Source organism: Ranitomeya imitator, chromosome 1 (assembly GCF_032444005.1).
Source record: "Ranitomeya imitator isolate aRanImi1 chromosome 1, aRanImi1.pri, whole genome shotgun sequence".
Classification (NCBI taxonomy): Eukaryota; Metazoa; Chordata; class Amphibia; order Anura; family Dendrobatidae; genus Ranitomeya; species Ranitomeya imitator.
The window spans coordinates 784,590,119-784,600,783 of NC_091282.1; positions in this window are offsets into that span (position 1 = coordinate 784,590,119).

Below are 10,665 nucleotides of genomic sequence, written 5' to 3' on the forward strand. Positions count from 1 at the left end.
GATAGAAGCTAGGGAGAGGCAACCTGGAGAACACCTTGGAGCGGCAGACACCGTCTCTACAACCAAGACCCAACTTGTAGGCCTAATGCAGTGTTGTTTCAACAACTACTTAACGAGAGCCTGAAAATGGAATTTCACGACAGGAAACCAGGAGAACAGCACGGAGCGGCATACACCGTTAGTAGGCCCCAACCACACTAGTAGGCCAAATTCAGTGTAATATTAACTAATAACCACTACTTAACGAGAGCCTGAAAATGGAAGTTCAGGGCAGGAAACCAGAACAGCAAGGAGCGGCAGACACCGTTAGTAGGCCCCAACCCAACTAGTAGGCCAAATGCAGTTGTTCCATTTAACAACTATTTAACAAGAGCCTCAAGATTGAAGCTCTGGAAAGGCAACCAGGAGAACACCTTGGAGCGGCAGACACTGTTAGTAGGCCCCAACCAAACTAGTAGCCCCACTGCAGTTGTAAAATTCCGATAGGCTGAAAACCTGATAATTGCAGGTAATTTTTTTTAAAGAGGACCGCTGTATTGAGTGGCGATGCCAGACACAGTTAGTAGGCCTTACACCACAAAGTTGGCTCAACGCAGGTTTAAATAAGGTTACATGGGTACACGGTCTGCATTGGTGTGCTCAGTGGAGGACAATTGGAAGGAGGGACCGCAGAAACACTTAGTAGGCCTAAAATAAAAAAAGTAGGCTCTATGCACTTTTAAATAGGTTCCAGGGGTACACAGGCAGCATTGGTGTGGTCACTGGAGGACTATTGGAAGGAGGGACCGCAGACAGACTTAGTAGGCCTAAAATAACAAAATAGGCTGTATGCAGCTTCGATTATGTGGCAACCTGGAGTACACCTTGGAGCGGAAGACACCGTTTGTAGAACCCATACCCAACTTGTAGGCCTAATGCAGTGTTGTTTCAACAACTACTTAACAAGAGCTTCAAGATAGAAGCTAGGGAGAGGCAACCTGGAGAACACCTTGGAGCGGCAGATACCGTCTCTACAACCTAGACCCAACTTGTAGGCCTAATGCAGTGTTGTTTCAACAACTACTTAACGAGAGCTTGAAGATAGAAGCTAGGGAGATGCAACCTGGAGAACACCTTGGAGTGGCAGAAACCATCTCTACATCCCAGACCCAACTTGTAGGCCTAATGCAGTGTGGTTTCAACAACTACTTAACGAGAGCTTGAAGATAGAAGCTAGGGAGAGGCAACCTGGAGAACACCTTGGAGCGGCAGACACCGTCTCTACAACCAAGACCCAACTTGTAGGCCTAATGCAGTGTTGTTTCAACAACTACTTAACGAGAGCCTGAAAATGGAATTTCAGGACAGGAAACCAGGAGAACAGCACGGAGCGGCATACACCGTTAGTAGGCCCCAACCACACTAGTAGGCCAAATTCAGTGTAATATTAACTAATAACAACTACTTAACGAGAGCCTGAAAATGGAAGTTCAGGACAGGAAACCAGGAGAACAAGGAACGGCAGACACTGTTAGTAGGCCCCAACCAAACTAGTAGCCCCACTGCAGTTGTAAAATTCCGATAGGCTGAAAACCTGATAATTGCAGGTAATTTTTTTAAAGAGGACAGCTGTATTGAGTGGCGATGCCAGACACAGTTAGTAGGCCTTACACCACAAAGTTGGCTCAACGCAGGTTTAAATAAGGTTACATGGGTACACGGTCTGCATTGGTGTGCTCAGTGGAGGACAATTGGAAGGAGGGACCGCAGAAACACTTAGTAGGCCTAAAATAAAAAAGTAGGCTCTATGCACTTTTAAATAGGCTTCAGGGGTACACAGGCAGCATTGGTGTGGTCACTGGAGGACTATTGGAAGGAGGGACCGCAGACAGACTTAGTAGGCCTAAAATAACAAAATAGGCTGTATGCAGCTTCGATTATGTGGCAACCTGGAGTACACCTTGGAGCGGAAGACACCGTTTGTAGAACCCATACCCAACTTGTAGGCCTAATGCAGTGTTGTTTCAACAACTACTTAACAAGAGCTTCAAGATAGAAGCTAGGGAGAGGCAACCTGGAGAACACCTTGGAGCGGCAGACACCGTCTCTACAACCTAGACCCAACTTGTAGGCCTAATGCAGTGTTGTTTCAACAACTACTTAACGAGAGCTTGAAGATAGAAGCTAGGGAGATGCAACCTGGAGAACACCTTGGAGCGGCAGACACCGTCTCTACATCCCAGACCCAACTTGTAGGCCTAATGCAGTGTTGTTTCAACAACTACTTAACGAGAGCTTGAAGATAGAAGCTAGGGAGAGGCAACCTGGAGAACACCTTGGAGCGGCAGACACCATCTCTACAACCAAGACCCAACTTGTAGGCCTAATGCAGTGTTGTTTCAACAACTACTTAACGAGGGCCTGAAAATGGAATTTCAGGACAGGAAACCAGGAGAACAGCACGGAGCGGCATACACCGTTAGTAGGCCCCAACCACACTAGTAGGCCAAATTCAGTGTAATATTAACTAATAACAACTACTTAACGAGAGCCTGAAAATGGAAGTTCAGGACAGGAAACCAGGAGAACAGCAAAGAGCGGCAGACACCGTTAGTAGGCCCCAACCCAACTAGTAGGCCAAATGCAGTTGTTCCATTTAACAACTATTTAACAAGAGCCTCAAGATAGAAGCTCAGGAAAGGCAACCAGGAGAACACCTTGAAGCGGCAGACACTGTTAGTAGGCCCCAACCAAACTAGTAGCCCCACTGCAGTTGTAAAATTCCGATAGGCTGAAAACCTGATAATTGCAGGTAATTTTTTTAAAGAGGACAGCTGTATTGAGTGGCACTGCCAGACACTGTTAGTAGGCCTTACACCACAAAGTTGGCTGGACGCAGGTTTAAAAAAGGTTACATGTGTACACAGTCTGCATTGGTGTGCTCAGTGAATGACAATTGGATGGAGGGACCGCAGAAACACTTAGTAGGCCTAAAATAAAAAAGGAGGCTCTATGCACTTTTAAATAGGTTCCAGGGGTACACTGGCAGCATTGGTGTGGTCAGTCGAGGACTATTGGAAGGAGGGACCGCAGACAGACTTAGTAGGCCTAAAATAACAAAATAGGCTCTATGCAGCTTCGATTATGTGGCAACCTGGAGAACACCTTGGAGCGGCAGACACCGTCTCTACATCCCAGACCCAACTTGAGTCAAAATGTGCGTCAAACTTTGCATCAGCAGATGCATTAGGGGGATGCTCATGCTTATTATGGCGTTGTCTGCACTAACCAGCCGTGTGCATTCCTCAAAACACTGAAGGACTTGACACAGGTCTTGTACCTTCGACCACTGCACACCTGACAACTCCATGTCTGCCATCCAACTGCCTGCCCGTGTATGTTTATGTAAAAACAAGATCCCAAACTGGAAATCTAACTTATATTATATATACCAGAAAAATAATAAAGGAAAGGCAAATATAATGTGACAAAATAGTATCTTTATTGAATCATAAAACCGTGGCACTACAAAAATTGTGACTGTGCTTGGAGATATATTAAACACAATAAATAGGTATGTGCTATCACAAAATGGCCTATAAAAAGGAAAATATTCCAATATCTATAGCACAACCAAATGAACGGACACACCAGAAGGTAGAATCACAATATTCATAAAAAAACACTCTATCACTGACACCTAAGGCGTGCAAGGATGCATGCAAAGGCACATGTATGCATATAGATGCAGGGGGAGCCAAAATATATAAGTGCTATAAGAAAATATATATACCTACTGGTCCATGCATCTGTTGTCAGGTGCACCTTTGTACTCACAGATTGCCTGAGTGCATGGACGATGCGGTCTTTTACATGCTGGTGGAGGGCTGGGATGGCTTTTCTCGAAAAGAAGTGTCGACTGGGTATCTCATAGCGTGGTACAGCGTAGTCCATCAGGGCTTTGAAAGCTTCGCTTTCAACTAACCGGTAGGGTATCATCTCTAATGAGATTAGTCTAGCAATGTGGGCGTTCAAACCCTGTGTTCGCGGATGCGAGGATGAGTACTTCCTTTTCCTAACGAGAGTCTCATGTAGGGTGAGCTGGACTGGAGAGCTGCAGATCGTGGAACTAGTGGGGGTGCCGGAGGACATGGCAGACTGAGAGAGGGTTGGAGATGGTATTCTTGCTGGTGCCCTACATGCAGTGTTTCCTACCACGAACCTGGTGATTCCCTGACTGCTTTGGCCTGGCGACGAAACCTGCACATTTACTGCAGGTGGTGCGGGAAATTGTGGGCTTACAGTGAGGGAAGGGATGTAGCGTTGCTGACTAGCTTCATTGGCCGAGGGTGCTACAACCTTGAGAGACGTTTGGTAGTTAGTCCAGGCTTGCAAATGCATGGTGGTTAAATGTCTACGCATGCAACTTGTATTTAGACTTTTAAGATTCTGACCTCTGCTTAAAGGTAGTTGAACATTTTTGACAGATGACTTTGCGCTGATCATTTGGATGTTGTTTAAAAAAACGCCAGACTGCACTCTTTCTACTATTGGATACCTTTTCAGGCATTGCAGACTGAGCTTCTTTAACCGGATGGCCACGCTGTCCTACAACTGGTTTGGGTTTTGCCACGCGTTTTTGGCCAGATACGGGCCTGGCAGATGGAACCTGTTGCGATGTTGATGCCTGCTGCGGCTCCTCCTCCTCCACTTCAGAGCTACTGACGCCTGCACCCTGTTCCCCCAATGGCTGCCAATCGGGGTCAACAACTGGGTCATCTATGACCTCCTCTTCTATCTCGTGTGCAACTTCGTCTGTGTCACCGTGTAAGCCGGTGGTATAGCATTTGTGACGGGCACCATAGTCTCATCAGGGTCTGATTCTGGATCAGTACACTGCGAGGGCAATGTTCTGGTCTGAGTCAAAGGAACAGCATAGTAATCTGGCTGTGGCTGTGCATCTGTGCACCCCATGTCCAATTCAACTTGTAATGGGCATGGCCTGTTAACTATTTCACTTTCTAACCCTGGAACGGTATGTGTAAAAAGCTCCATGAAGTAACCCGTTGTGTCGCCTGACGCATCCTTCTCTGTTGTTCTTGGTGAAGAAGACAAGGAAGCGATTTGTCACTGACCGTGAACATCCACTAACGACGCACTGCTTTTACATTTAGTAGTTTCAGAAGAGGAGGCAAAAGAGCTAGAGGCTGAGTCAGCAAGGAAAGCCAAAACTTGTTCTTGCTGCTCCGGCTTTAAAAGCGGTTTTCCTACTCCCAGAAAAGGGAGCGTTCGAGGCCTTGTGTAGCCAGACGACAAACCTGGCTCAACAACTTGAGACTTAGGTGCTATATTGCTTTTCCCACGACCATCTGATGCTCCACCACCACTACCATCATTACCAGCTGGTAATGACCGCCCACTGCCACGACCTCTTCCACCAGACTTCCTCATTGTTTGAAAAACGTAACCAAACTAACGGTATTTGTTACTGTAAAACCAGTTACAAGGTGAACTCAAACTTCTGTTGGATTTATATATCCCTTTATAGGTGGGTGAGACTGCAGGGGAAATCAGGCCCAATGTATAACAGTACACAGCTTCAGTGGCAGACAGATATGCCACTAACAGGACTGACGCAGATGCAGACACTACCAATAAAAATCTCCCCCTTTTTATTTTTTCACGGAGAATATTGAAGAAATGTGGCCCACTCTTATACAGTATATGTTCTGTGGCATAAAATGAAAGACAGATGCCACACACACGACTGGAACTGAGGCAGAATTGCCAATCTTAATCTCCCACTATTTTTTTTTATTTATTGGAGAATTGGCAAGAAATCAGGCCCACTGTTAGACTGTATGTTTTCTGTGGCACAAAATGAGAGACAGATGCCACACACAGGACTGGCACTGAGGCAGAAATGCCAATCCTAATCTCCCACTATTTTTTTTTCCTGGGAGAATTCTGGCCCAGTATTACACACTAGGTTTTCTGTGGCACAAAATTAGAGACAAATGCCACACACAGCACTGGCACTGAGGCAGAATTGCCAATCCTAATCTCCCACAATTTTTTTTTTCTGGGACAATTGTCAAAAAATATGGCCCAGTGTTACACACTAGGTTTAATGTGGCACAAAATGAGAGACTGATGGCACACACAGGACTGGCACTGAGGCAGAAATGCCAATCTTTATCTCCCACTTTTTTTTCCTGGGAGAATTTAAAAAAAATCTGGCCCAGTATTACACACTAGGTTTTCTGTGGCACAAAATTAGAGACAGATGCCACACACAGCACTGGCACTGAGGCAGAATTGCCAATCTTAATCTCCCACTATTTTTTTTTACTTATGGGAGAATTGGCAAGAAATCAGGCCCACTGTTAGACTCTATGTTTTCTGTGGCACAAAATGAGAGACAGATGCCACACACAGGACTGGCACTGAGGAAGAAATGCCAATCTTAATGTCCCACTATTTTTTTTTCCTGGGAGAATTTAAAAAAAATCTGGCCCAGTATTACACGCTAGGTTTTCTGTGGCACAAAATTAAAGACAGATGCCACAAACAGCACTGGCACTGAGGCAGAATTGCCAATCTTAATCTCCCACTATTTTATTTTTATTTATGGGAGAATTTGCAAGAAATCAGGCCCACTGTTAAACTGTATGTTTTTTGTGCCAGAAAATGAGACACAGATGCCACACACAGGACTGCTACTGATGCAGATTTGCCAATATTAATCTGCACCCTTTTTTTTTTTTTTCTTCAGGGAGACTAGTGAATAAATATGGGCCACTGTATTAGAGTATATTTTCTGTGGCAGAAAGTGGCTTGAAGAGATATAACGAAAAAAAAAAAAGGGACTGTCCTACAATTACTATCTCCCTGCAGTAATCTCAGCAAAGTATGGCAGGCAGCAATAACAAGGAGTGGACTGCTGCACAAAAAAATCAAAGGTGTGGACAAACAAACAAGATAGCTGTGCAGAAAGGAAGGAGCAACAGGATTTGTGCTTTGAAAAAAGCAGTTGGTTTGCACAGCGGCGTACAAACAGCAATGCAGCTATCAGTGAGCCTTCTAGGGCAGCCCAATGAGCTACAGTGCTGAGGAAAAAAAAATGTAGCCTCCACTGTCCCTGCAAACAAAAGGTGGTGTTGGACAGTGGAAATCGCTACAGCACAAGTGGTTTGGGGGTTAATGTACCCTGCCTAACGCTATCCCTGCTTCTGACGAAGTGGCAGCAACTTCTCCCTATACCCAGATCGGCAGCAGTAAGATGGCGGTCGGCGTGCACGCCCCTTTATAGCCCCTGTGACGCCGCAGAAAGCAAGCTAATCAGTGTAATGCCCTTCTCTAAGATGGTGGGGACTGAGATCTATGTCATCACGCTGCCCACACTCTGCGTCCACCTTCATTGGCTGAGAAATGGCGCTTTTTGTGTCATTGAAACGCGACTTTGGCGTGAAAGTCGCGTATAGCGTGGCCGACCCCACAAGGGATCGGGTCGGGTTTCATGAAACCCGACTTTGCCAAAAGTCGGCGACTTATGAAAATGACCGATCCGTTTCGCTCAACCCTAGTTATGACACCACCAGTAGCAAATGTGGAGGTATTGTCGCAAGGCCAAAGCAGTCAAGGAATCACAAGGTTCTTGGTTGGAAACACTGTAGGTAGGCCCACATCAAGAATACCATCACCAAGCTTCTCTCAATCTGCCAAGTCCACCACCACCCCTGCTAGTTCCACTATATGCAGCTCTCCAGTCCAGCTCTCGATAGGAAAAGAAAGTACTCTCCCTCTCATCCACGTACACAGGGTTTGAAAGGCTACATTGCTCGACTAATCTCATTAGAGATGATGCCCTACCGGTTGGTTGAAAGCGAAGCTTTCAAAGCCCTGATGGCCCTAGTCTTTTTCTATGATCCAAAACTAGGGTTGAGCGACTTTTCTTTTTATAGGATCGGGTCGGGTCGGGTGAAATCGGCCAATCCTATAGAAAAGTCGGGGTCGAGGTCGGCCGAAACACCAAACCCAATGCAGTGCATTGGGTTTCTAATGGTTCCCAGGGTCTGAAGGAGAGGAAACTCTCCTTCAGGCCCTGGGATCCATATTTAAGTGTAAAATAAAGAATCAAAATAAAAAATATTGATATACTTACCCTCGGACGCGCCCTGGTTCTCACCGGCAGCCTTCCTTCCTAAGAATGAGCGCCTGAAGGACCTTCGATGACGTCGCGGCTTGTGATTGGTCGCGTGAGCGGTCACATGGGCGTCACGCGACCAATCACAAGCTTTGACGTCATCTAAGGTCCTTCAGGCGCTGATTCTTAGGAAGGAAGGCTGCGGGTTTGAACCAGGGCGCGTCCGAGGGTGAGTATATACCTATTAGGAATATACTCACCCTCGGACGCGCCCTCGGACGCTTCCTTCCTAAGAATTAGCGCCTGAAGGACCTTAGATGACATCGCGGCTTGTGATTGGTCGCGTGACGCCCATGTGACCGCTCACGCGACCAATCACAAGCCGCAACGTCATCGAAGGCCCTTCAGGCGCTCATTCTTAGGAAGGAAGGCTGCCGGTGAGAACCAGGGCGCGTCCGAGGGTGAGTATATCAATATTTTTTAATTTTTATTCTTTATTTTACACTTAAATATGAATTCCGATACCGATTCCCGATATCTTAAACATATCGGAACTCGGTATCGGAATTCCGATTCCAGATCAGAAACTCGCCGACCTCATGGCCGACCCCACACAGGGGTCGGCGACTTCTGAATCTGGCCGAACCGTTTCGCTCAACCCTATCCAAGACCTCTGTCAAGTCCTTCAGTGTTTTGAGGAATGCACATGGCTGGTCAGTGCAGATGACGCCATCATAAGAATGATTATCCCACTAATGCATCTGCTGATGCAAAGTTTGATGCACATCAAGGAGCAGGCGTCTGCGGCCAAGGAGGAGGGAAGCCTTGATGACAGTCAGCCATTGTCTGCACAGGGAAGTCTCCGGGATGGGGTGGTGGATGAAGAGGAGGAGGATGATGATGGGGATGAATATTTATGGGAGTAGGATGCTTCTCCGGGGGCACTAGAAACTGGTGGCATTGCAAGGTCAGGTACAGGGTTTTTGCAGGCCACAAGTGATGTAGATTTTCAAGAAAGTGCTCCTCATCCCAGCACAGGCAGTGAATTGACACCTGGAACTTTGGCCCACATGGCAGAGTATGCCTTGCATATCCTAAAACGGGACCCCCGCATTATCTAAATGATGACCGGCGATGACGATTACTTGTTGGCCTGCCTCCTGGATCCACGATACAAAGGCAAATTTCAAAATATCATGCCACATGAGAACCTTGAGCAAATATTGGCTACCAAACAAGCAACTTTTGTAGACCGTTTGGTTCAGGCATTCCCAGCACACAGCGCCAGTGATGGTTCTCACACGAGCTGTAGGGGGCAACATGGCAGAGGTGTTAGAGGTGCACAAAGCCGAAGTGTCGTTGGACAGAGGGGATTTATGATCAGGTTGTGGAGTGATTTCGCAATGACTGCAGACACAACAGGTACTGCTGCATCGATTCAAAGTGATAGGAGACAGCATTTGTCCAGTATGGTTACCAACTATTTTTCCGCCATTATCGATGTTCTCCCTCACAGGTCATTCCCCTTTGATTACTGGGCATCTAAACTAGACACCTGGCCCGAATTGGCAGAATATGCATTACAGCAGCTCGCTTGCCCAGCTGCTAGTGTGCTATAAGAAATAGTCTTCAGTGCTGCTGGTTCAATACTGACCGAAAAAAGGACACGTCTGGCTCCCCGAAATGTTGATGATCTAACCTTCATTAAAATGAACCAATCATGGATTTCGAATTATTTTGCACCGCCTTCCCCTAGCTTGCCTGAAAAATGTCTTGCTTTTGGCCTCCTCTTACTGACTTCTCCAATTCCTCCATTTGCAGCTGCTGAATGTCTACCATAGGCCATTTTTTTACCTCCCTAAATGGACTGACTGCCCCCACAGGGCTGTGGTCATCATCTGGCGCAAGCCCCAGTGCGAGTGCCGTTTGCCAAGACAGGTGGGTGTGCCCACTCTTAGGCTATGGCACTGGCACAGGGTCCCACATAGAACAATGAAGTGTCTCTGACGGTGGTGGTGCACAACCAACATCAGACACACAGTCGTAATATGAGGGGCCCTGTGCCAGTACCGCTGCCCACGAGAGTGTTCCCCCCCAGCTCGAACTGTGTTCTACCACTTGCAAAATTTACCTCTCCCTGCCCCACCACTGTGTAGTCTGTGCTGTTAAATCCTTAAATGGCACTGCCATTACAAATTTGTTGCAATGATGGATGATAGTTAAATATACAGGGGCCCTGGCCTCCATTTAGACCCCTTAATGCTTTGCGCCAACTACCACTGTCTGCAACTCTGCAGAGGAGCCCACCCCTGTACCTCGCTATGACAACCAGTTTATTTATGACCAATTCATTGGCTGAAATTTAGCCAACTTTAGTATTTTGGCCTACTACCTGTGTCACCCACTTATAACAGTTGTCCTCGGCTGAACAAACCTATGCCACCTGTGTACTCCTGTTACCAATTGAGAACTGCTTGTAGCCTACTTACTTATTTGTGCCTAGTAACTGTGTCAGCCTCTCATAACAGTTGTCCTCCCAC